At 48.7% G+C, this 27,687-nt stretch overlaps 1 protein-coding gene across 5 annotated transcripts in view; it reads right to left on the minus strand.

Moving 5' to 3' along the window:
• Foxp1 (forkhead box P1) overlaps window positions 1-27,687 on the minus strand; it is a 518,767-nt gene that overhangs the window by 430,359 nt on the left and 60,721 nt on the right. For 4 of the 5 annotated variants that reach the window (XM_077793425.1, XM_077793427.1, XM_026392656.2 and 1 more), the window contains exon 2: window positions 13,706-13,834. The gene's annotated coding sequence lies outside the window, so the exon portion shown is untranslated. Of the gene's footprint in view, window positions 1-13,705; window positions 13,835-15,576; window positions 15,601-27,687 lie in introns of those variants that run through there. The other variant, XM_077793426.1, reaches the window with a different exon arrangement.

Consider the following 27,687-nt stretch of genomic DNA (forward strand, 5'->3'; position numbering starts at 1 on the left):
TGTCCGTGTTTTTGAGGATAGTCGCTCCCGCCAGGGTTGCCTATGTTTATATCCACGTGCAAGGTGTGCCCCAGGTCTAAATAGGAGTTCTAAGGAATTCTCAAACAGCAGCCACAGTTTTCACCTCCCAAACTAGAACTGCCTCCTTAAATTCCAGACAAACTAGCACTCGTTAATCAGATTTTTCTATGCTTTTGTTTTAAAATTAAGGTTCCTATCCTCTGGTCTTAATTCACAGTTCAATAATTACTGATTAGGTCTGTGACACTCCCCAGGAACCCTAAGCCTTAAGAAAAGGCTTCGTTAAGAAATTACTCTGTCTGAAGGAAATTTATTGACACTTATCTCATTTCCCCTCTTTGCTCTTGGTATGAGACACCTACGGTCCTCAAAGACAAATGTCTGCAGACAGGGCCTCATGCACAGACTTGAGTTAGCCTTGCACACAGGGATTCCACAGGCTGGATCCCGCTGTCCAGTGGAACAATGTGAGGGTATGGCACAGCGCCCTCCACAGGGCCCAGCAGAAATGACATGGAAGGCTGCACCCCTCCGCACTACCCACCCGGCCAAACTGTTCAAGGAGCTACATATCAAATTCTGAGCACTTCCATCCCTTCTCATTTCCACAGAATTCTTTCGTTTCCAAGGGTGGATCTAACAAGCTCCCAGAAGATGTAGAGTATTCGTAACCAAATGTAACTGAAGTTCTGTTGCATTTGACAAGTCCCGGCACGATGAGCATTGGGCTGCCCTGACCTGGCTCATGATTGTCATTTCCTTAATAAAATATGTTCAAAAATAATTCTTGCTGTGTTCTACATATAATTGAGCAAAAATAAACTACTTTGATTCCAATAGTTATGCAGGTAACCTGGACAAAAGCAAGCCCGTGTGCTCACGACATCAAGCTCGGGACACAGTTCTAACCTACTGGTTCCATCCTCCTGGGACATGGAGCCCTGAATACTAGTGCTACACCCACAGAGGGTAGCCGGGAAGCAGGCAATGCACCCCAGGACTTAAATGCTGCTGGAAGGGAATGCTACAAAGTAATTTCTAATATTGAGAATTTGTATCCATACGTAAAGGACCAACTGAAACAGATCTTCAGAATGAAATTTCCTAAAATGATTTAAAGTAAAATGTGAAACATCACAGTTTATACAAGACAAGAAACATTTGGCTGCAAATGGTTTTATAATTTTGCTAATTAAAAATTATCCCATTTTCACTTTGGATTCATCACATACCAGCAACAGGAATAACCTCACCATGCCAGAAACACAAGCAAACGATTAAAGTTCTGCTCTCAAAAAAAAAAAAAAATCTTTAAAAGTTGGCAAAACATTTCATTAGGCTACAAATCAAAATCCGTCTGTCCTTGACATCTCTTTAATGTCTTCCAGATTCCACATCCACTTTTTTTAATCACTCAGTGAATCACTCAGAAATTAAAATATGTTAAAATACTACCCATCTTGGACCTCTAAAATAGTCCTCCGATATAACCTAACCTTCAGGCCCCTGCGTGAGCAATGGATTCATAATACCACGGTCTGATTTATGTATTCTATGTATTTCACAATGAGGGGAGAAAAAAATATATTCCCAGAATCATGCCTTCATCAGTAAATCTGCTGCATGCGTGGAATATAAATAAATACGAAAAAGGGGCCACCGTGAACCCTCTCTTGCAGAGCTTGCCAAGTGGAAATGGGTACAACTGATTAAAAATAAAAACCACTTTCGAGCTTCCAAGGTGTTACCAACAAATTATGCCTAAAAAAGAGACACTGTGCGCAAGCGAGCATGGTGGCGAGGAGGGTGACTGGTGAAGGCGTCCTCGGCACCGAGCTAATGAAGGCGGCGTGTGCAGCACACGCCTGTTTATTTATGCTCCTCTTCCCGGAGCCCTCCGTGTGCCACGGGCGTCAGTTAGGCATTAATGGCACTGAAAACCAGGGAACCTTCCAACTGCGAGTTACAGTAGTTACGGTGTCAGTGGCAACAATGAGTCACAGATATTCAACCTGGGATGAGCTGTGGCAGCACCTTACAAGTGTCACCCATGTGTCATGTGACAGGGCTGTTGCCATGGTGAGGCTCCATGCTCTGGGAACGTGTTAAGTCTCGGGGAAGGCATCCAGCCATCCCTCAAGATCCCATACCCACGAGCGCATCTTGAAACCATCCACTGCTGAGAAGGAGGTGATTGGCTTCCTCCCTGGGACTCTTGCTGAAGGCGGGCGGAGGAGCTGCTTGGGGAAAGCCATGAGGAGACCAAGTGCTTGGTGCCCTGTGTCTGTGGGTGGGTTCCCGCACCACCCACATATTGCAAAAGAGCAATATCTTTAATTAGTCTGAATGGTTCACAGGGAATAAAAGTGGACTGGCAAAGGGGGTGACTGGTAGGTAATTTATACAATTTCCACGCACTCAAACAAAGAATAAAGCAGAAGAGATCAGGAGTGAGACCATTTCTTAAGTGGAACAATAAATGAATGAATGAATAAATGAATGAATGAATGAATGAGTGAATGAATAAAGTAAACGAATAGAGGTGAATAATCCTGGTTGTGTGTACCCCCAAATTCCTCCTCTTGAGCTTTTCTCCAACTTGATGCTAACCCTGCTTCTTTCACCTCAAAACAGCAAGAGCAATAGTAATGGGCTCACCACAGGGAGGAGGAAATGATTGACAGCAGCTCAAGCACTGAGCAGAGTGTCCGTCAGTTGCACATTAACTGGTGCTGTAGGCACCAAGCCCACAGCAGTCACCAGGACTTTCAGTCACCTGGCGCCAAACAGAGATGTCCCCTCCTACACAGGGGGTTCCCAGAGAACAGGGAGGGCTCTCCAACAGAGAGTAGGAAGAGTAGGAAGTGGCTGAAGAAAAGCCAACCTTCGGCTTCCAAATGATAAAGATGGTTTCACCAAAAAGAAGCACCTTTGTAACAAGTGGGATGAACACAGAGAACAAGGAGAAACAAGAGGAACAAGCCACAGCAGCCACAGGACACCCAAAACCATCCCAAGAAAGCGGCGGCTGCAGAAGCAAGGATGGCTGGCCTGGAGGGGCCCCTGAAGGACCTCTTCAGTGCCCTCACGTCTCAGGTGAGCAAGGAGAAGAGACAGACTTTGGCAGGGGGCCAGAGGGGACTCCAGTCCACATAGGGCAAAAACATGGTGGCCTCAGGACTGGTCACAGATACAGGGGGCTTCCCAAAACATAAGCTGACCGTCCCCAGAGTTATTCAAATACAGCTGGGATGTTCGTGGGGTGGTGATGCAGACACAAATGCTGAGGCAGGAAATTCTTGGGGAACAATGAGTTCACAGCTCCTTGGAAAATAGACAGTCTCCAGGCCCCTCAAACCCTGAATACAGACTATCCTCGAGTCTCTGAAGATCTCCATTACAACCGTCCCCATGTGGACCTGCATATGCACGTGCACTGCTGAAATGATCACACTTTCATTTAGGACAAGCCTAAGACTAACAGCTGTGACACTCTATCCTTACCTCGTGGTCAGTTAAGGGGCACCTGGAGCAAAGGCGTCTACCTTCTAATCACTCAAGGCCACCGCTAAGAGTTCTGAAAATTTACTACCTGGCAACTCTTTCCTAGGCTTTACATGTATTTTCTCATTTAATCCCACCATGCCCTGTGAGTTCGGTTCTATCGTCACGAGTGTTGTAAAAGTGAGGAAACTGAGGTTCATAAATGGAGCTCCCCAGAAGATCACACTGCCAGCCAGTGGCCGAACCAGGATTCAAACCCAAGCTGCGCAGCCCACATCCTGTGTCCGATGCCACACTTAGCAGATGACCTCACCCTGAACATTCCACACCTGAGCCCTGGATCCACAAATGAAACACATTTCTGTTTCATTCAAGAAAAAAAGATAAGCCTTGTGCAAAGCCATCAGCACACACCCACCATTGTGCACTCTCTCCCCCACTTCCTACCTTTCGGCCACAATGGATATTTGTGTGAAAACACAATATTTGCTCTGCAGAGGTTCATCTCTTCCGGATGTCTGTTCCATGACTGCAGCAACAGTACCTTGGTTCACGAATCCTGGCTTGCTGACAGGGAAAAACGCCCTCCTCTATGGGGTCACCTCAGTTTTGCCATGGCTCCACTGACGCTCCCAGACCTTTCTTGGAAACCCGTCCCCCTGCCATCTGTCTTTGTCAGGCCTCCTCCATCGCAAGCCTGGGGCACCTGCAGGACGGGGTCCACCCACCTCCGCCTTTGCACACCTTTGGGCTCTGTTTAGAACACCCCACAAACCATCTCCTTTTCCTCATTCGCCCTGCCTGGACTTCCTCAGGCGTTTATCTAACAGCAAACATGAAACAGCCCAGCAAAGCGGTAAGAGAAGACCCCGATCTGGGGCATCTTCTCTCCAGAATGTTCATGCTCATTCCTGGTTGTTCTTGTTCTCCAGAGAGTTCTTTAGGACATGTCATTTGACATGCACAATCTGTCTCATCTCTTCTCTTTCCTCATAGTACGTTAAGGGGTCTTTTGGGGCAAAAGTGTCTACTTCTGATCACTCGATGCTAATTCCAAGACTTCTGCTGCACCCGACTACCTCTAGGACAATAATTCTGTTTCTCCCTGTGTTGCATTGAAGCAATGTTATCTGAGAAACCAAACTTGATCCACTAATTCTATTTTCCGTGTGTTTAATATATAATAAACCTTTTAGAGATAATACTGCCATTTCCAAAAAACGTTCATTTGCATCTCATAGGAAATTCACCTTAAGTTTTGCTGGTGAGACACACATTTGAGAAATGACTCGTTTTAAAGAGAAAACAGGCCTCATGTGAATTTTTCAAAGTCCTATGACTTGTTTTCTCTTTCACTTCGTCTTTCGTCCCCAAGTCCCACTTCTAGTTAATTTCTCTTGCGTTACATAAAGGGGTGGCGGGGCTTGCTGAATTTCCCTCTCAAGTCAATCACTAATTATGCAGGACATCCCACCTCAAGAAGCGCATGAGACAAAAGCCGGTCACGGTATTATTCTATCAGAGACTGAAGAGCCTCTGATGGAGCTGCAAGGTGGCGGGGCCCGCACAAGAACCGAACGCCAGCCGCTGCTCCGACACGTCTCCTCCCAACGAGGTCTTGGCAAACGCCAGGCCCGTGGGCCCAATCCAACTTGCCACCAGTGAGCTAGGAATAGTTCTTACTCTTAAAAGGATGGGGGGGGGGGATCAAAATAATATTACTACTTAGTGGCACATGAAAATTATGTGAAATTCGAATTTCAGTGCCTGTAAATAAGTTTCGCTGGAATCCGACCACACCCATTCATGAACATACAGTCCAGGGCTGTGGCACACCAGGATGACAGAGGAGACCAAGGGGGATAGTTGGGACAGACCATGTGGCTCCCAAACCTTCAATATTTACTGTCTGGCTGTTTCCAGAACAGTTTCCTCATTCCTGATGTAGACAGAGGTCAGATTCCCCTCCATCTGCATATATGTACATGAGGTTTTCTTCTTAATTATAAAAGTTTCCCCAAAATTCATAGTAGTGAGAAAAGGGGTCATAAGGAAGTTCTACCTGTACGGATCCGGCACCATGACCACCCACGGAGCTCTTGCTTCTGCGACTGGGGCCCAGAATAGATGTCCAGAGGCACACCCCTCGGTACCCTGCAGGCCTCATTTTCCACGGGCCTGAGTTCTGGTCCCCTAATTTCTCATGCAAGTCTGTAGCCTATTAACGGTCCTAAGAGTAAACTAGCCTGATGTCTTTTTAAAGCAGCAACATTATTAACAATTAAAAAGATGCCACCACACATGCACAATAACTTTCTTATATTTTAATATGCATATCCATAGACTGATTATAACAGCACGGCGAGATTGACAGGAAATGAGAGCGTGTAATGGCTCTGGAGGAGACACTGCATTGATCAGTAAATAATACACGTTCCTTGAAACTGTCTAACTGAATATTTACACTCGTCAACTCGCATACACTTGGATGACAGAATTCTTTCTCAAACATCTAGGTGAAAACTCTAATGCTGATTTTTAAAATGTTTTATTTTTCTTACAAAAAGCACACTTCCAAGACTATATAAGGCTTAGATTTTAATCACCAAATAGTGCCACCTGGAGCATTCACAGCTACACCCTCAGTGAGTCTCCTCCTGTGACAGAGTCTCACACATCTCAGGGAGGTCAGAATACAGTGGTCAGACATGCTCCTATCGGACTTTCCAAAGGATGGATACCATCACTTCCCTCATTGGACAAATGAGAAAACTATGGCCCAAAAGGACAGGTGGGTTTGCCTGGGTGATCGAATTCCTGGCCCCTGCTGTTGTCAGCTCTGCTCAGGGACCATTCTCTCCTTCACCAGGCTGCCTGGGTGTGGGTCTAGAAGCCCGCATTCAACACGCTTCCCAGGTACACCACAGATTCACTTAGAAAAACACGGTCCCAGCAACTTGGAGGTCAAGAAGCAAGCCCTGGGCTTGAGTCGCCTCTACTTGTCTCGGAAATGTCCCACAAGAGGGTTAAAGGGAAACTCTGAGACAGCCCTGGCAGGTCCACATACCCTACTAGGTCGGTCTTGTCACCTTGCAGGTTAGCAGGGGATATAAGGTGTGAGGCCAAACCACAGCGTCTGTGTCATCCAGAACTTCAACTGTGGGCTGATTCGTGGTCACCCTGGACCCAGCATCAAGGCAATCCCACAAGCAGTTCATCGGGGTGGGGTGGGGTGGGGATGGGCTGCAGGGACCTAGTTACCCTGTGACTGGCTTATCAGCCACCAGACGAGTCAGGAAACCAGACAGGTCCTCTCCCAATCCCACACACACTTTTATAATGATAAAAGCCATCAAAATATTAGAACATAAAATAGCACACGGGATCCCCTGCAGCCAAGGGCAGACTCCAGAACTATCACAATTCAGTCTCATTTTTGCTTTTATGAATATTTGAAAAACAATTGCAAATGACCTATCATTTCACCCTTACATAATTCAATGTGCATCTTTTTAAAAGATGGGGAGAAAAGGTCCCTCAATAAATACCTGGATGTGCACATTGTTAAAAATACAATAACCCCACAGAGCACACTTGAATCCAGCCTCCTGGCTATCTGGCCCAAGTGTATAAAAGGGCACAAGCCCTATAGTCAGAGTCGGGGCCTAAATAGCTGCAAAAAAAAAAAAAAAAATGCAACAGAACAGGTCTTCCCACTGCCTTGCTCTTGCCTGGCCACAGGGCCCAGCAGCCCAGGCTTCCCCTCCCTGTCCTGGTTCTCCTAAGGGGTGGTCTGTTCCTCCTACGTGGCTCTGTTGCTGGAGTCAAGGAGGCAGAGTCGGCTCTCGAGCATCAGGGTCTCCAGGAGTGGCCTCCACCAGGAGCATCGCTGCTCAGCCAGAGGACAGAAAGACTCACAGGACACTGAGCCCAGGGGTCTGAGCCTGCAGGTTTTTACACTGTGGAAAAGGCCAGTAAGCAAGGAAGGTTTGGTGAAAAAATTTTCAAAGAAGTCAACCTTTTCTATCACTAGCTCTATTAAAAAAAAGTGTGTGGGGGGGGGGGAATCCATCTCTCCACTGCAGTTTCAAATGAGTTTGATTCCAGTTTGTTTCTGAAGGCAGGTACGACCTTCCCTAACAGGATCAAACAAAAGGACCCTGGAGAATCAAGAGGAGGAAGCCTGTCCTCAGAGCTGAGCAGCAGGCTCAGAAACTGGCTCAGTATGGGTTAAACCCACGTCCCAGCTGTGCCATCTGACCCTCGTCAGGGCCCCTGGGTCCTGAGCTTCTGTCTCCTTCACAGTAAATCCGGAATTCAGAGGTGCCATTAGGATCAATGAGACAGCCAAAATGAGGCCCAAACCAGCATGAGGACAAGCAGGGGTAACGATGGCTGCTGTGACCATTTGTGACCATCCTTGCTAAAATCTCATGGGGCACCAGGGGGTGAGATGGCAGTATCTGAGGAGCCTGTTCCAATCTATCAGACGGAGCTCTATAGAATACTGTGCAGGGAAGGTCTGGAAGTCACCGTGGGAACCAGCAGGGGCCAGGGCCTGTTGACTCTGTCCTCCTGGACCAGGCCAACCCAGTCACCCCAGGACCACGAGCCAAGAGCCTAACAATCTACCCCCAAGTCCTTCGAGAACTCTAGTTACCATGACCAGCATAGAAAAATACAACACAGGGCCCTGAAATGAGAATGAAATGTACATTAACTGACTGAGAGTGTCAGTGTGCTAATTGCTCATTTTTCTTTAAGGAGGAATTAAGCTGACGGAATTCTCTATAGGCAGCTCAGCAGCCTGCACAGAGACCCAGTGGAAATCTCACTCTCGTAGCCTCTGCGCGAAACTAGAACCGAGTTAACAGAAAACAGCATTTCTAAAAACAACCCACAAGAGAGTCGAAGTTCCTAGAAGCTCACACCACGGAAGATGTTATGTGAAGTACAGCAGCTCCCTCCTCCTGCCTGGTGTTGCTGGCTTCCATGTTGATAAAGACCAAGAGGACTGGGCCAAAGGGGGTTGGAGGGGCCTGGCCTGCCCGGGTCAGCACCTGGTCATGTGGCGCCCCCTCTGAGAAACAGTGCCCGGCAAAGAGGGGCTGGGCTCCTGAATGCCACCTCTTCCTGGGTTAGACCCTGGGTTGGAGCACAGGGAGAACAAGCAGCCCCTTTCTTGTCTTGTCCAAAGTGACAAAAAAGAAAAAGACCACACTGAACAGTTTCATTCATGAGAACAAACCAAAAAATAAAAAATAAAAAACAAGCAAAGACAACACCTAACCAATCAGAGGGGTACGGTGCCCACCTGTCAAAAGTCTAATTGCTCCCCAACCTACTCGCAGGGTTCATGTGCAAAGGACTCGTTCACAAATAGCACAAACACGGACTGCTGACACTGGGGTATGCTCTGGGTGTACAAAGGTGAGCTAGAAGGAAAATTCAAAAGCCACCTGACTTCCACAGTCCCCTGCCTCACATACGCAATGACCCTTAAGCTAGCGTACAATAATTTAGTGGTGAGATCCCGAGACACAAGCACAGGGTAGGGGTGTTTGTCGAGGTGGAAGAGAGATTGTGATCAACTAGTGATGTCTGCCAGGAGCGCAGCAAGGGCAGGGGAAGGGGGCAGTAAAATCCAGGTGTCCACCACACTTGCCACCCTTGATTTAGGTCAAAGGTTGGACGCTCTGGGCAAGTGTCCTGTGAACAGATGTCTAATGGGTGAAAAGTTTACTCCACAGTGAATTGGTATGTCCAGGAAAATGCACGTGTAGTCCCAGAAGGTGCTCAGAGAGGAATGGAAAATATCTGCAATATAAATGCAGATTACCTTTATTACAAAGTTGGATCATATTCTCATTCCAAGACTAATTTCCTATATCATAAAACCTATATTCAATTTTATAAATAGCATACACCAAGAATCATAAATTCAGTTAATGCAGAAATTTAACAGATTTTTTTTTTAATAAAAGTGAGAAAAGGCTGCTTCAGAGCAAGTATCAGAAAGGACAGAAAGGGCTCTTTTTTGAAGACGTGTTTCTCTCTGACTCTCCCTCCTTGGGGACACAACTAGAGAAGAAATAAATTTCACAGCTAATATATATGAAGTAACATGTTCAACATTATCCAATGAATTTATATCTACCTACACCATATAAATTTATCTCACATAAACTGTCACCCTACAACAGAATTCATTAAAACAATGTTAGAGCTTCTGAATTAAATGCAATCTTCTAATTGGGATTTAATCTTACAATAGTAGTTGGTGGGTTTTTTTTTTTTTTTTTTAATTGACAAAAGGAATCATTCATTAATTTGTGTTAAGGTTCGTTCTGAAGAAGAGGAAAGCAAACTGGGCCTCTCCCACTGCTGGGGGAGGCTGGGGTGGGAGACAGGGCTGGAGGTGGGCCCTATGTTCCCTCCTCTCCCCCTGCACATGGGCAGGACAGCATGGGCGCTCTCAGCATCCTGAATCACTGCATTACTAATATATTCCATTACCTCTGCGAAAATGTCATGTTAATTTCTGATCTTCATCAAGCCAGACAATGGTTTCCACCATGGGCCCCCAGCCAATTAGCTAGTGGAAAATATGTAGCCAATTACATTACGTGTATTAGGTTAGGGACTGGAGAGAAGAGCAACATAAACGCCTCAGAAATACTTGGGAGATAAAATGTAAGTTGACACTGTCTTTGCACGCTGGGCCCGAGTCATACAATCTGAGAGGCAGCTGCCGGCGCTCATAAGTGCTTATTAAATCTAGCCTCTTCTTCATGGGGAGTGAAGATCTGTATTTTTACCAATATTAGGTTCATTGTGTTATGAAAGAGACCAAAATACTTAAGATCATTCGCCCCAGCTTATAAGACATATTAGGTAGCTTATTAAATTGTTAAAATTACTTTTTCAAAGTCAGAATTTCAGGGACTGGAAGTCCAAGCACAACCAAGAAGCTTGGATCATTGACCAGAAGGGGAGTCCTAGGGTGCACCCCAGTTCCAGAGTGGCCAGCCACACCCACCTCCGAGAGGCTACACGGCCACCAACCTATTCCAAAAATGATAAAATTTAAAAAAAAATCCAAACTCTCAAGCTGTGTTTTAAAAAGCTAAATCTGAGGAAGGAAGAAGGAATATTTCCCCTTGTGCCTGCCTCCTCCTAGTAAGCTAAAAGCCAGGAATGTGACATGAGAAAGAGCCAAAAGAGACACTGTGGGCAACTCGAAACCAAAATGTCAAGTGACACTTACACCCCACAGCAGATCCACCCACAGGGGACCATTTGTGGGTAGGGACGATACAGTGCCAAAGCACAGCCCACCACACAAGTGAAGCCCCGGCCACTGTCCATCAGCACTTCTCAAGAACACTATGCAAATACACGGCAGTTGTCACACTTATTAATAACCCTGTGGCTGACTGCCTACTCAATATGCAGCAGACGCCCCTGCACCTCACTCCTGGAGCCTTGTGATATACATCAGGCACCAAGTTCAACTCCAGCTCCACTCCAGGGAAATGGGCGGCTGCTCCACTGCCCTGCAGGTGCTGGTGGCCTGAAAGCAGCCCAGCACCCCCATAGACCTGAGGTGCTTAGCCCTTCTTACCCGGTTTCCTGCCCCGGAGTTAACTCATGACGCAGGCATATGCTTATCACCAACGAAAATCGAGGACGTTACCCATCTTCTAACCTTAAAATTCTTGCCATGATGATCTCTTTGTGCAAACCTTTTATCTCACAGTTTCACCCCCTGCATCAGAGCAAGGCGATTAGCTGTTCCGGCTGCCACCCCCGTGACGCTGACCCACGCCACCACGAGGACACTTTCAATGGGACGCCTTGCTCAGAATGAGAGTTTATTTCAAGCCTCAAGACTCCAAATTATCAGCTCTAACAATTAACTGGGGGCTTCCTAGGGTTCCTCAATAAACTGCAAAGGGAACACAGTACTTGGCAATGACAGGGCTGCCCAGCCATCAGAAACCTGAAGCACAGGGAAGGAGTATGCGGACAGATCCTGGCACTGTGCCTTGAGGGTAAAAAAAATCAAGGGGACAATTAAAAAAAAAAAAAAAAAAACAGAATACACAGCTCATAGGACTTCAGGTACCTCTGCTTACTACTAAAAACACAGTGAAAGGAAGTTTATTACAGTCTGATAAATACAAAGTACTTCCTTACTTGGGGGAAAAACACCTGGTATTCAACTGGGTCTAACGATATGATTTTTTGTTGTTGTTTTTCAAAAGCAATATTTTCACTACAGTTCTTCAGACTGATTTTTCCGATAGTGTGTCTTACCCATTTGAAATTCATGAGTACACTGGGCTACTACCAAATAAATCCATTCATGTGGTTTTGTTGAATTTCATACATCCATTTTCTGACACTGGGACTGAGTCAGACTGTTTCAATACTAAGGACAGAAATGACAGGTAACCGAGTGTCTGAGCCTGCAGCTCTTTCGATACCTTCCAAATTCCAACCACTTCTATGAACTCTCGTGGGCACACGAGACAGACTAAGGCTTTGTTCTCAGCTCCCCCTGGATCCCTAAAGACATGAACTTCCCTGATGTGTGCTCTGCTCGCTCCTCTACAGACCATGCAGGCAAATCTATCACGGTGGTGGAGCGATGGAAATCCCCCAAGCACACAGGTGAGAACACACCCAGTAAAACCACCCAGTAAAAGGACAGAAGACCTTACACCCCTCCACTCCTCCCCTCGCCACTTCTTGCCACTGTAGACACCCTTGCATGGGTTACGGTTTGCCTTAATAAAAGAAGGATTCCTGAGACGAGGGTAAAAGACTTGATTTTTTTCCTCCTCCATCTTTTTGTCCAGCAGAATGGAATGGAAACCACAAGTAGTCAGACAACAAACTGGCTGACATAGAAGATAAAGTAAAAGTCAAGTGGCTGCTTGGGGACCACGGGGTCTCTTGTATTGGGGGCCAATTACTTGATCCTGCTCCTTTTCACCTGGTAAATGGGAGGGATTGCTCAAAATGACCTAGAGCTGTAAAATCCTGAGAAGTTTGGCTCAAATATCTAAACACACAATAGTATCTTCCAGAGACTTCTATCATGAGAAGGGGCTCACTGATCTCATGGGCTGGATACCTTATCTTTGTAAATGAGATAAGCTAAGAAGAACCAGGTAACTGAGGTCCATTACTGACCCAGGGCAGGGACTCAGACATCCCAGCTGGACTCCATGGAGAGTTCCATCTGTAACCATGGTGAATCCCTTTTAGAGCCCTGTGTTAGCACCCACAGGACAGGACTCTGCATCCCATGTCCTTTGTTTTAAACACAGGAATGGAAGAAGAGGAGGACTTGTTATCTTCATGTCAGGTCACTATGAGGTCCCAACTTCCAACAGGTGCCTACGGCCTCACTGAACTTCCTTACAGGAAGCAGAGTATGCTCTGAATCCAACTCCACACTCGCAACAAGGCCAGTTAATGCTAAAGGTTCCTCCCATGGAAGCCTCTGCACATGGAACTTGCCAGGTAATGGCTCTCCAGGAACCTGGCCTCACTCTATGGCAAAGGTGTCCCTGAATGACGTCAGCATTTTCACCCACAAAACCCAGACTCTCCCAGTGACGGACACTTGTAAGGACCAGTCAGAATGGCCCATCAATGGCTGAAGCACATTATTGATGCGACGACTGAAGGTGGGAAATATACAGGACAGAAAAATGGTACAGTATCTCTTTTAGCCCCCCAAATTCAACAAATAACCTGGTGAGGTATACCAATGGGAAACCAAAGCCTACAGTCTTTAAGAAAAATGTGGAGAACCTGAAGTTTCCCACCCTCAGCTTCCTCAAGAGCCATTTTCCCAGAACTCATGTAGGAAGTTACCACGGCCTTCACGGTGGCTCACGACGAAGCCGTTCCTTCAAGGTGTATGCCCATGGTGCATAATTCAGGGAGTCTACCCTTCAGAGTATGATTAAGATAAAAAAAGCATTTTTTTAAAAAGTCCCCCTAGTCCTGTTGTGCTTTTTACAAATCCTCAGGTCCATGAAGGATTCTCTGAGAAGACTGTGTGTGTGAGAAAACAGAGGCAGGCTGTCCTCCTCAGGGGGCATCGGTCCTGCTGGACCTGTCTTGTGACTTTTCGGATGAATAGTGACCAACATTTACTCACCCTTCTGGCTCACAGGCATCACATCCGTCCAGTCATGGCTAACAGCAAATCAGAGAAGGGGCTGAAGCTTCACCATTGCCAGAATGTTCCGTGGGGAAACTGGAATCGTCAGCAAAAGTTCCTGGGACACTACAATACAAAAATATTTTCACACGTAAGTCAGATGTGACTTCTAAAACCACCACTTCCTTCAACGAGAAAGCAGCAAAACAGACAGAGAACCCAGAGTGGGGGGAAACACCGTCCCCACAAGGGGGTGTCAACACTTCAAGCGTGATGCTGCCCAACAGGAACCGGAACCACGATTTCTGAAAGATGCACATACCATGACTTCAACGCAGACACAGAGAGCCCGTCTCCACTGTGGACCGTGTGCCAGATGGTGTTAATATTTGGGCATTTTAGCTACATCCTATCCTATTACCAAGCATTTAGGTAACAATAAGCTGTTAACTTGGATTAATAAAAGCAACATTTCTTAATGATCTTTCCCAAAAGATAAAAATAACTGAAAATGTTACAAACTAATGATTTTCAATTATTTTTATTTATTTTTGGTACCGAGGATTGAACTTGGGGCACTCAACCACTGAGCCACATCCCCAGCCCTACTGTATTTTATTTAAAGACAGCATCTCACTGAGTTGCTTAGTGCCTTGCTTTTGCTGAGGCTGGCTTTGAACTCTTGATCCTCCTATCTCAGCCTCCCGAGTTGCTGGGATTACAGGCGTGTGCCACCATGCCCGGCTAAAATTATTTAAAAATAATAATGAACACTAACACTGGTAAGAGAGGCAACCCTCACAATATTTTCCTCCAAGATAAACTTTTAGTCTACAAAGTGGTTACAAACTCCACAGGGATGGAAACGCATGCAGGTATTTCCACTGAGAGAGAATAGACTGTGGAAAGGACAAGGCTCAAGGCTGGGAGGCTTGACTTCCACCCCAAGTACTGACGTCACCCAGTGTGTGGCCAGGTGGATGCTCATACCTCAGAGCCTCTTTCTCATCCTCGAGTCGAGGCATTACCAGCGCCAAGGCCCTTCCACCCCATGCCCCTCTGCCCTTCTTGATACAGTGCAGTTAGAGAGTCTAAGTAAACAATTAGCTTCTCACTTAAACTTCCTGATGAAAAAGAGGTTTATACCATAAACCAAAGATGGGCCATGGTAAAGAGTTGCACAAGCACCGAGAGGCATTCTCTCTCTGGCACTGGTGCCCAGGGCTGAAGAGATGGCAAGGGGGACAGTACCCTCTGGGTGCTTGTGGAAAGCTTCCATTCCTCTCCAGAGAGCACAGCTCTCACCCTTGTGGAAACCTGTCCAAATGGATTCGAGATCAACGGTTCTCAAACTTCACCTCGCAGAAGAATCACTTGCAGAGGTTTTTGAATTACACATTCTGGACCACTCCCAAGGATTCTGCACTTTTAGAAAAAAAAAAACCCAGGGGATGCCACTACTGCTGATCACAAGCCACACTGTGAGCCTTAATGACAAGCCCTGTCCTCCAAGCCCCCAAACAGGCTGGAGACCCAAGAAGCACTTCTGAGGCTCAAAGAGGCTCCCCCAAAGTTATGGAGTCCATGTCACATGGCAAGAAGACATGGGCTGAGAGCATCCACCACCTTTTGGATAAAATCCCAACTTCTTTCTGTGACCCAGAAGGCCCTACATGATCTGGTCACTCTCTGCTTCCCTGATGTGACCTCAAACCACCAATTCAATCCCTGACCATAAGCTGTACAGATACAGTGGGCTGCCCTCTGCCTGTCTGCCTTCCTGCCTCAGTCTACCAGCCTGTACCTTACCCAACGGGCTCCTTCTCATTACAGGGTCTTAGCCACTTCAAGAGCCCTGTCCTGCTTACCTCTTAAAGCTCTGTCCCCAGTGATTCTCAACTACATGATCCTATCTGTGTCCTCGAGAGCTCCTGCGAGTGTTCCAGCTCCGTGGAACGTGCTTGTCTAGCACGGGGGAGGGCCTGGGTTCCATCCAGCACCACCGTTCTTGAATAGTCTGTGAACTTGTTCTTCACTTACAGTCCTGTCTCTCCCTCAGACTATGAGCTCCGTCCTGTTCCTCGCTGGACTCCAACACTTCAGACAAAGGCCTGGCTCCCGGGAGGCACGCCATCTAACACTCTGAGTCCACAAATGATCCAAAATTAATAGATGTCTGCATCATCCTCCAAAAATAGAACTTCCATTTATGGAGAAAAAAAAAACACAGTAGGTGCAGGAGACTGTTGGAAGGGTTTCCTAAGTCATTTCATTTCATGCCCCTCATGCACTGTGACTCCTAGCAGAGACAGCAGTTATGAGCTGTGCAGAGCACAGCACCAAGGCACAGGGCTTCAGGGGTTCGGCCATATACAGCTTGCTCTCCAAAGAAACCCACGTTCTCCACTCACTAGTGAACGAGAAAATTCCAAGCGCCCATCTCCTGCTAGACAGACGTCCCCGAGCGAGCTGTGGCTTGGGAGGCCAGTAGAGACAATAGGCCCTTCTCATACGAGGAAGGCTAAGGCAGCCGGCAGTGACCAGGCAGGTGGCAGGTATTGGGGGGTATGGGCTAGGTGTGAGGTGGCAGGACAGGTAAGGAAGGAGAGCTGGACAGCCCTGCTTCTCCAGCATGGGGCAGCCTCTGCACTACACTGGCCAATGGCTGACACAGAGAAACACAGCCCGGGGCACCACAAGGTCCCAAGTCTACAAACAAGGACAACAAACCAAATTTCAGATTAGTGAAAAGGAAGAACTTTTTCCAAAGATGGCAGCTCTCTCTCTTGAACAGTTTACATCAAAAAAAGACAAAACTTGCAACCCCTAAAACACTGACGGCTGCAGTCACTCCTCCCCTGACCCAGTCCTGTGAGTCTAGAGAACTCAGAGGCACAGAGGAGCTGGCATCCAGGCAGATAAGGGCTTTCTAGAATCATCTTGAGCAAGTTCTGGAAGGACCTGGAAGACTGGGTAGGAAAAGCATTCTGCAAAGTGAACCAGCTATCCAAAGGCCTGGGAGAGAACAGCTAGTGGGGGAAGAGGGCAGGGGGATGTCCCACAGGGGTCCAGTGTTCCCAGCGGACACGAGCAGAGGCAGCCTTCCTGCCAAGACACAAGCTGTGACCAACAGCGTTGTCTTGCTTAACTTCCAACAGTACAGGGACCAGGCACATCCAAAAATAAACTGCCAATCGCCACGGAGGTTTGTGGAACATTTTAGTTTTGTTTTTGTGTGTTTTGTTAAGAATCCAAAAGACACAGGCCTGAATTCCATCTTCCTACAGCTCTATAACTAACCAAAATACTTAACTGCTCTGAGTTCTAGAAATGAAAAATACAGCAACCAAAGAGAGACAGATATCCAAATAAATTATCCCAGAACATAGCTCAGAGGCAAAAGCTGTCTACCTGGAATTGTATACCCAGAAAAACTATCTTTCAAAAATGAAGATGAAATCTCATCTATCAAAAGTGAAGATGAAATAGAGTTTTTCCGACAAAAAGAAGTTGACTCTCTAGAAGGATATCCTAAAAGATGTATTTGTATTTCAGGCCTAAAAGAAAAAAAAAAATTCAGAAGGCAATTCTCTTATTTAAAAAAGGAGGGCCAGAACAATGGGGATATTTGTAAGCAAACAGCAGGTAGATTCATTAACAAAAATTAAACAAAATAATAGACAGTGCAGTGGCACACATGTGTAATCCCAGCAGCTTGGGAGGCTGAGGTAGAAGGATCACAATTTGAGGCTAGCCTCAGCAATTTAGCAAGGCCTTAAGCAACTTAACAAGACTCTGTCTCAAAACAAAAAAAAAGTTAAAAAAAAAGAAAAAACGGCTGGGGATGTGTCTCAGTGATGAAGCACCACTGGGTTCAATCCCTGGTACCAAAAAAACAAAATAAAATAACAACTTCTCTGGCAGATTCACTTTCTATCTCAGCTCACAGCCCTGGGCTGCAAAGCTCAGCCGGGTTCCAGCCTGAAACGCAGACTGTCCAGGGAATCCCGACAGGTTCCAGAAATCTGCATGTCCGCCAGACACCCCTGGAGACTGTGATGAAGACCTGAAGAGCACAGCACCCTCTCCTGTGCACCAGGTGAGGAGCTGCTGGGCCCTGGGAGGTGCAGATGGAGAACACCAGTCAGCCTTTGTTCTCCTCCCCCTCGCACAGCCCAGGAGAACATGGCCCAGAGAGGTCAGCGGCAACCCAGCCTCCTACCTGTTCATCAAGAGCAGGCAATAAATTAAAACCCCATTAAAATATTTCAGAGAAAAGCTGAGAAGTGCTGAAACATTAATTGTGCCATATTCAATCTGTTTTCCTACAGATCTGAAAAGCCCGATTACCATCCTGGGGGTCATTAGAAGGAATGAGGTTTTTTCCCTTTTCAATTTACATATTTAAAAATGCATACATACATATATCCTGGCCCTGGCCACTAACTCCCTTCCTAGGCTTTCCAAGTGCTCTGGCTCCTCCAAATGCCACAGGGTAGCCACAGAGAGAGACTCTTCTGGGAAGCCACAGGGGGACGCTTTGTTTTTTTAAAGCCAGGGAACCAAAATCCCAGGGCCTGTGCTTGCAAAACAGCTCTGGGGAAACAGGTAGAGGCAGCCACACAACAACAGAGCTGTTTTCTTGTTTTGTCTCCCCTGTTTATTTTCCCCGAAGCAATCCAGGCTCAGCACAGAGTCAGCAGGGAGCTGCAAAGAGCAGCTGTGGTTCCCTGAGGCCAGGACCTAGCAATCAAGTTGTTTACCAAACACTGCCAGGCACTGGGAAACAACAGCACAAGCAGCCCTTGCATCTATTTTTCAAAAAAAAAAAAAAAACCTCCCCAAATCTGTGGCTGCCCTGGAACTCCCTGCATGGCTGAGAGGACAACTTGAGATCAGGGGATGAGCTGCACCGGGCACAGGCCTCCATGGTCCCCATGTGATCCACTTCTATGGAAGAAATCCTAGCCTGAGAGGGAGGGCTGGGCGTGTGCAGAATTTCAAGGCCTGGGTGGACATGAAGGGGCCTTTCCAAGCACATTTGCTAAGCCTACAGGATCCGGAGTCATCCACTGTCCACCCAGAGGAAGAACAGAGTCCATGGGAGAGTTTGCAGAGCTGATGTAGCTGCACCCACCCCAGTCGTTCATTCCGGTTTGCAGCAAGCTACCCAGTGATGCACGGGTGCTCCTGGCCCAGGATGGCCACTCTGGATTATGGAGGCTTTCTGGCCTAGCCATTCTGAAACTCTGGAAGTTTCTTTTCCACCTTGACTCCTCCTGGGCTCCCCGGTGTGAGTATGCCAGTGACATCTGCCAAGCCATTTCGAGCACATACCACAGGCGGGGGGGGGGGGGGTCCATTTGCTTCTCCAGATGCCCTGAGTGCTGGGAGTCCCGCCAGGCTGCCCTCTGCCCGGGTTCAACCACTGGGACTTTTCATCTCAGGAGACCAGAGAAGGTGGGGGACTCATGACCCTGGCTGCCCTCCTGGCTGTGCACTGCAGGTTAACTGGGACTCTCCTGAGTAGTCACTGCTCCTCCCAGGCAGACCTCTCCCCATGCTCCTCTCAGGACCCGGCCTCTCCGAGTGCCTTCAAGTTCAGGGAAGAAAGATGCCTTACATTTTCTTCAGGAAACAAATACAATGTCCAATCCAAAGTCCTGCACATCATATTGCCCTTGGTTGGAGAACAGGAAGCCTGCAATCTTCTACACACACAGAACAAATGTGTGTGGATGTGTACATGTGCACACATGCATGTAAATAAACACGTGTGTAAATGTACATGGGCATCTCTGTCAATTTTTTTAATACAGCTCAAGCAGATTGGTCAGAGGACCTGGCAGCCCCATGGGCACTGCCGATCCCAGGGTCACAGAGACTTCCCTTCACTCCCACGTGCCCCCAGGGGAGAGGGCCCACTTTGTCTAATCGGTTACACAATTTGATAGGAAGCGGAGCTTTTGAGAGCTTCAATCCTTTCTCTAATTTACTAACTCAGTTGCCTTTGTTGCAAATGGTACCAAAATAGAAAGGGAACAGGGGTGGGTGGAGCGGGCTCCATCACCAACCCCTGTGAATAACTTTCTGACAACTGAACCTGGTTCAAAAACCACCTCAGCTGCAGAAAAAAGGTGTGTGTTGTCAGCTCGAAAATATATTGCCAATCTGCCTCCATCAGCTCAGCTCCTGGAAGAGGAGCAAGACCTCCCTTTTTAAAATAACAACGTCCCCTCGAACGGGCCTCAATAAGCTTCTGTTGAAAGAGCCCAAGTTCTGCAGTCCCAGTGAGAACAGTCGCCAAGTTTACCCAAGTGGGTCACTGTCCCAACATCTGTGGCTTTGACTCGACCCCGTCGGGTGCCGTGGAAGGAGCTGTTTGTCTCACCAAGCTTTCACTAGCAAGATCGCCTTCAGCTCACCAGAGGGCTGGCTGCTGTGTGTGCTCAAAAACAGGTTTTTAAGTAAACCCGCTCCATCAGTGGGGACCGAGGAGGGTGGTGTTTCTATGTCATTATTTTTCTTTTTCTTGTTCGCTGAGGCCCATCCAGAATCTTCTTGGTTTGCTGGTTGACTTCTTTTTTTCACTAAATACTCAGAACACTCCCCTTGAAAGAGAGGCTGGTGGGCTGTCCCTGCAGACATGCTTCCCCAGTCCTCCATATGGGGCTGCCTGCCAGTCTTACGATTGTCACCAGGTCCCCACTTCAGGGAGGAGCACGACTCAAGTCCTAAATCCCTCCCCATGTCGGACCCTGGAGGAATCTAGATTCTTGTCTTTTCCTTTGAAGACACCTGTCCCTGCTCCCACCCTCAGGCACAGAGCGGAAGGGGCTGGCCTGTAGGCGCCTGTCCCCTGCCCTTGTCCACAGTGAGGCACAGGTGCTTGAACTCGAACACTCGTAAAGGTAACTCAGTCCCCAGCCCTACTGGGTGGCTTGGACTTGTAAATGTCATAGGCTCTCAGCTGCCTCCTCCTAGGGTATTTTATTATAATTGTTCTTTCGGAGCTGGGAATTGGACCCATCACCTGGAGGCTGCTGTCCATTTGGGGGTGGCACAGTTCACCCCTTACAGGCTGTGACCTATAGTTTCCCTGTACTTGTAAGAATACTGGGAAAACGCCTGCCCCGACACAGCAAGGGCTTATTTAGTGCACGTCTCTGCTGTCTCCACATGGTTGAAATATGAGTCTCCCCGTCCCTTAGGAAGAAGCCACCACTGAAATCTCCCGTGACAACTTCAAGGAGCCGCCTCCTACAAGAACTTCCTATGGCGCCTCCTCCTGACAGTGCCATCATGAACGCCACCATCTCACACTCCCTCTGTGGCACCAGGGACCCTGGAAACCCCACCTGTGACACTCACAGTAGCCTTGTCCTTTCCACTCACTTCCTGTTTTAGTCACTGGGTACCTTTGGGAGAGCGCCACAAGGCGGGGACTGGGTTACGATGCGTGCCTCTTATCTGGGGACAGAGAAGGCCCTCATGCCTGAGGCTCACCTGAGGTTCTTCCGAGAGCCAGGAAGAGTCCCCATCCAATCTGTGACTAGTCGCTACTAAGTAATCACGGCAACCGCAGGCCATGGTTCCACACAGAATTCCCTGGGTCCCCATATTCCAATATTCCACCTAGACCTTCAGCTCACAGTGGCACTGACTGGCAGGCCTCTCCCCCACGAGGCAGCTGGGTCTGCCAGGCTGGCAGAGAGCAGTGGCAGGCCACCTGCTGGCAGGGAAGGAGGTGGCCCTGTCCCTGAGGCCCAGAGGAGCCCCAGCAGCTCCAGGAAGGACAGGCAAGAGTGCCATCTGGGCTCTTTATAAGGTCTGTGGTAAACATGTTTACTCTGTTCTGATTGGGCAGACTTATCTCCATCCAGTGTTTTGTTTTGAGTCTTGCTCTATAAACATGTTTACTTTGAGGGGAGAGCTTTTTTGATAGCTAACACACTTGTTTTTCACACTTTTAAATTCAAAACATATTTTCCACCGCCTGTGGTAAACAAACGACATTATTTCACCTCCCCCCTGGAGAGGTGAGCAGACCCCGCATTCCCAGGGGCAGGTGACCCAGGCCCCCAGGGGGTGAGAGCAGTGGAGATGCTGCTAAAATGCACAGAGGTGGGTCCTGCCAAAGGGGGAGCATCACACCCAGGACTCCCTTCCCAGCAGGAACCTCCTGTGGGAACTTAACTCCAGCACATCAGAGGGCACAGTCCGGGGAAAGGGAAGGTTCCCTCACCAGCACAGGAAAAACCACCCCAGAAAAGTGAAACAATGCTTCAAAACTAAATAAATGTAAAAAGCCAACCTGGACACAGTATCCATTACCAGTCCACTGACTTTCACCATCAGGGCTGGTGGTCATAGTATAGAAAATGAGAAGCCCTCTCACACCGGAACGGGAGAAAAACAAGAAGATTCCAGAGGAGGAGTAAAAAATGACTGAGTAAATGGTGCTGAGGAAGTCAAGGAGCTCTGAAGCAGGACTTTAAAGTGGGGAGGGGGGCTACATCAAGTCACCAGGAGAATCACTCTGTGGAGCCCAGCGCAAAGTTCCATCTCGGTCGGGCAGGTCTCAACTCCAGAGAGTTCTTGCGTCTCCAACCAGAAATAAAAGATACTTTTATCACAGGCCTCCGAGTTAATTACAAGTTAGGAAGCAGAACTAAATTGGAGGCCAAATTCTTTGTTAAAACAAATAATGCCCCTGATCCCTATATCACCTTCTAAGCTCAGGCTTGAGTTAAGGTCAAAAACAAACCAACAAAGTTCAAAGCCAGCCTCAGCAACAGGGAGATGCTAAGCAATTCAACAAGACCCTGTTCTCTAAATAAAATAGAAAAAATGGGGGGGGGTGGCTCAGGGGTAGAGTGGCCCTGGGTTCAATCGCTGGAACCCCTCCCCCCCAAAAAAAACAAAAGGTAAGGTTGCTGAACTATTGCGTGATCCTCGGTCACTAGGTTGGTTATTTCATTACAGGGGGTCCTGAGGGAGGAGATGACATCAGAAGCACAGACCCACTGCCTAGGGACCAGGGCAGAGCTGGCATGCACTGGAGCACAGAGACCCCCAACCCGCTCCTCTTCCCAGGCTGTCCTGCGTCCGGGAGGCTGCTAGTCAGGGAGCACCTCCCAGCCTGCCTGGGTGGCCCTGCCGGAGGAGGATGGCACTGAACCCCATCTTATTCAACAATCCCTGTCAAGGGGGAAAGACCTCTTCAGGGGTCGGATGAGAATTCCTGGCCACAGGAGCCAATGAGGACCATACCCAGAGGGACTCAGACTAGCCCCCCATGGAACCCACACTCCCACAACTTCAAAGGAGCAGAAAAGAAATCGGAATCGGTGTGACATTGGTCAGGCGCGAGTCACCAATGGAGCCTTTCGTGGTGTGGACAGACAGGTGACTCACAGCGAAAGGGACGCTCAGCCAGCCACGTCCCCCGACCCGCCAGTCACTCAAGAGTCATTTCTCCTCTCTCTTTAAACCCCAAAAGTACATGACTGATGAGATGACTGCAGAAGAGCTTCCAGACGATTCTCAAACCCAAAAAGCACAACAGTCGGCAGATCAGGAGAAGAGGACTAGGCCAGGGTGTGGGATGTCCCAGGGCTACATGTGCTTTCCAGAACAGCGGGGGGAGGGGGCACATTCCAGGGGATGAGAGGGCGGCGCAGGCTGGAGGTGTCCCAGGGCCCAGGGTGCCGCGAGCAGGGCCTTATGACCAGGGAAGAGCGGCAAGGACTTGAAAGGGGGGATTGTCTGCTGGAAGAAGCCAGAAGGGCCCCTGGGTTTTACCTGGTGCTCAACAGAGAAAGCGGGCAACATGCACGGTGTCCTTCCTGCACGGCACGCCCGTCCTCTGCCTGCACGGTGACCCTGCAGCCTCCTCCTGAGCCTCACGACAGCGGTGCAGTCCATCCACCATCTTACAGATGGGAACTGAGGTTGGTGAAGCCACATGTCTCTGAGATCATGGCTCCTGTTACATTGCTAGTGACATCTTCCCTCTTCTGCCCGGCGCTGAACACTACTGTCTAGTGGGCAGGGAATGGAGGCCGGGAAAGGCCCCACAGATAAAAGCCCAGCTGGGAAGACAAGGGTCACAATTCCATCTGGGGCTCCGTGGTGTCCCCACGACAGGCCCAAGCCCTCAGCTCCTTGCTTGAGTCTGGCCACATCCTAGGAACCAGGAAAGCACGGAGCCTTCCTGAGCATGCTGTGGGCAGGTGCCAGGGGACCTCTCCTCTGAGAAGGGGGACCCCAGAGGGAATGAGGAGGCAGACAGGCAGCCCTGCCCCTCCCCTCCAGCCACACAGCAAGGATGCTCCCTATTCCTCTCAGACGCCTCCTGGTTCTCCCATGCCTCCAATTAATGACCAGGGGCACTGTCCCCTCTTCCTCTCCTGCCCTTTCCCCTCCACCAAGTCTGCTGACCAAAATCTAAGGGGTGAAGTTATCAGGTTGGGGTGTGGCCCCATGGCAGAGCACTCGCCCAGCACCAAGAGGCCCCAGCTTCCAACCCCAGCACCGCAGACAAACGCGCCGGGGAAGGATGGGCTTCTGACTCCCACCTTTCAGGAACCTTCCAGAAGGAGGAGGAGAGCCTTCCAGAGCCTCAGTCGTCTTACTCAGGTACCGTCTGGGGACAGGGTAGGGGGTATCAGGCCCGTCCACTCAGCACACGAGATTAAATGACACATGATTGCAGGCACTTTTCAAGCCCGCAATGAGAGCCCTGTCACAAGAGCCCATAATTAATTGCCACATGAGTTCTATAGACAATAGCTGCTGCAAGTTCCAGAGGCAGGAACCAGCCCCTCCAGCAAGCACACCCCACCTGCACTCTCTCCCGGGGGCTCTGCCGGCCTTGGCATAGAGCAGGGATCAGACTCTGGCTGTGCCACACCCAGGCCAAGGTACCTTGGGCCTCAGTGGGCCTCAGGGTCCCTGATGTAAACTGAGGTCACGGCAGCTCAGGTGCACAGTACCTGGCCACAGGACAGACTGCATGCCCAAGAGCTGCTCGGGTCTGGGGGCCACACAGACGGCTCCCTCCTTTCTCAGGTCTGAAAGCCGTTGCTGGTTTTCACGGTCCCAGATATGGGTCAGTGACCCCAAAGAACGTAAACATGTCCTAGTGTTCTTTTGTGCCCATCAAGGTAAAAAATGATCGCAAAACTTCCCAAAGAAAAAAAAGGGGACTTCTCTGAGGGGTAGTTTAGTAAAGCACCCGGGGACAGAAAGCCTTGAGTTCTCATTCACCCCTCTGGAATGGATGCACCCTCATGACAAGTGATCACTGGGGGTAAATGGAGCTAAATGGTTACAAAGAAATACACCACAGCATTATCTACAGCACATAAAATCTGAGAAAAAAATAAACGTCCTCTAAAAGCCAAATACTTGAAATACTATGCAGCCATTAAAAAAAAAAGTTGTAAAAATAAACAAGGACATGGAAGGGTGATCCCAAAATCACACCTGGTTACCAAACGTTTGTTGAATGACATGTTGCTAAGTAACAAGAATGTGTGACAAAAATCGATGCTTTTTAAAGTTGTGGTTGAGTAGTTACTGTGCCAGCTGCTACAGGCGAGCACATTACATGCACTGGGCTATTGCAAAACCCAGTGGAGTCAGTGCTAGGATCCCCGTTTTAAAGACAGAAAATAGTCACTGAAAAATAGCTTGTCCAAAATCACCCAGCCCACAGGAGGACGCTAGAATTAAAATCCAAGTCTACGCCAAAGCCTTGCTTTTTTCCAAACAAAGCTGCCCCTCCTAAAGGTATCAGTATATTCTCAGCTCCGCTACATACATTTTTCCCAGGGAGGGGGAAAGAGGGGGAAAAAAACAGAGAAAGGCAGACAGACAGACGGCAGCAGCAGTTCTTTCTAGGGGATAAGACTAAAGATACCTATTTTTGCTTTGCTTTGGTTTTTAAATGTTTTTCACTTATCCTAAATCACGTTAGTAGTTAGAGGGAAAAGGGAAAACTTGTTTTGTTTTAAATGCCCAAACACCCGTGCCCACTGTGCCTGGGGCAGATGCAGGTGCTGGGCAGGCTCCAGGGGAAGGCAGGGCTGGCTGCTCAGGGCTGCTGTGGGGATGAGCTGGGGGGCAGGTGTGGGCGTACGGCATGCTCTGGCAGAACCTGTGTCTGTTATGTTGCTAGTGACATCTTCCCCGTACTGAACACCTTTCATAGCCTGTCTCTGGAGAAGGGACCGACTCATGGTCCTAAGACCGTGTGTCCCAACATCTGCAGCCTCCGTGCCCCTCATCTCCCAGAACAGCCAGAGCAACTCTCTACACAGGTCTGGGGCAGTGGCGCCTGGCCTTGATCCTCAGCTCCTACTCTGGGCTGGCTCCAAAACGCCATTCAAGATCCACTTTACCTTGTGGATCTCCTCTCTCCTCAGTCGCACGTGACAGAGGACAAGCCCTCCTAGCTCATAGTGAGCTCCTATAGAGAATGTATGTGAGATCCTTAGTCATACCCACAGCCCAGGGTGAGGTGGCAACCCAGGTCACCCTTGAGCATTATCCCAGCATCTGCTAACACCCCTGTGCCCTGCACACGGGTCTCCCGGAGCTCTGCAGGCATCTCCCCCAGTGCAGGGGGTCCCGCCTGTGCTGTACGAGGTCAGCCCTGTGCTGTACTAGGGAGCAGACCTTTCCAAAGACACACCCTGTGCAGACCAATATGCTCCCAAGCAAGGCTGCTCGGGCTGCCAGAGCAAAGTGCCACCGACCCGTGGGCTGCAAGGACACAAAGCTGCTCTCTCAGTTCTGCAGCCTGGAAGTCCAAGATCAGGGGTCGGCGGGGCTGGATTCCTCAGCGCCTTCTTCTTGGCTGGTTGCTGGTGTCTTCCCCCTGGATCCCCACGTGCTCTTGTCTCTTCTTGAAAAGCACCAGCCACACTGGATTAGCGTCCACCCTACCACTATCTTGACCTGATCTATGCCCTGTCTCCACACACAGTGGCCTCCTGCAATGCTGGCTTCGAGCCCCAGCACAACTTCCTGGGAGGGGACCACAATGAAACCAAAAAATGCTCCTGTCGTCCAGAGCAGGAGGACACTCAGTGGACCCTGGGCTGTGGCCACAGGCACCAGCTCCTCTGGAAGTTGGAAGCACACAGGTGCCACAGAGGGCTCCTCCCAATGCCATGTGCACCCACCCCGGGCCACAGATCCACTGAGAAGACAGTGCCTACCGAGTGACACGTTCAACAACGCTGTGGACAATAAGGTCAGCAGGCCCAGCCCCTGCTCATACATGTTTGTAAAAGGACGGGATGGAAAGTGCCGGTGCCTAGCAGTGGACGCCCCGATGTGGGCTCCTCAATCAAAGCTGAAGGTCATTTGGAAAAAAAAAAAAAATCAGTACGTACTTCATTAAACCAAATTTTTTTAAAAATGGAGTTTCTGGAACCACAGCATATAATTTACAGAGTGCAAATGTCTGAGAGCCATGTGCTAAATTTAAAGAAACAACTATTATTAAAACAGCCCATTATGTAAGGCAGCGAAATCTATTTGCACTCTGCGCATCCGTTATAATATTTCAACCGAGCCTTCCAATGTTTGGCAGTTCTTTCCTTCGGTGATAATAAAAGGCTTCTCTTTCCATTAAATATCTAAATTAAGTCGAATGGTGTATGTTAAATAAGCCCATAAGTTCTCTCACATGATGCAAGGAAGGCCCGCAAAGCTTATCTGCTCAGCCCTCCAACTTAAAGGCTGGCGGTTTATGTCCCCTGCAGAGCCCCGGGACCCTGCTGGCTTGGCCAGACTGTGAAAATAAGCTTCAAATGACCAAACGCCACTGCGACTTGAAAAGTAGGAACCAGACCAGACACAACAAACCACAGCGCAGCCAGGCTGGCTTGTCATAATTCATGTGTGTGGAATCCGACTGCAAAGCCCTCACTGGGGGCTGGATTTCCTCCACGGGGGCGCTCCAT

The sequence above is a fragment of the Urocitellus parryii genome, chromosome 16 (assembly GCF_045843805.1).
Source record: "Urocitellus parryii isolate mUroPar1 chromosome 16, mUroPar1.hap1, whole genome shotgun sequence".
Classification (NCBI taxonomy): Eukaryota; Metazoa; Chordata; class Mammalia; order Rodentia; family Sciuridae; genus Urocitellus; species Urocitellus parryii.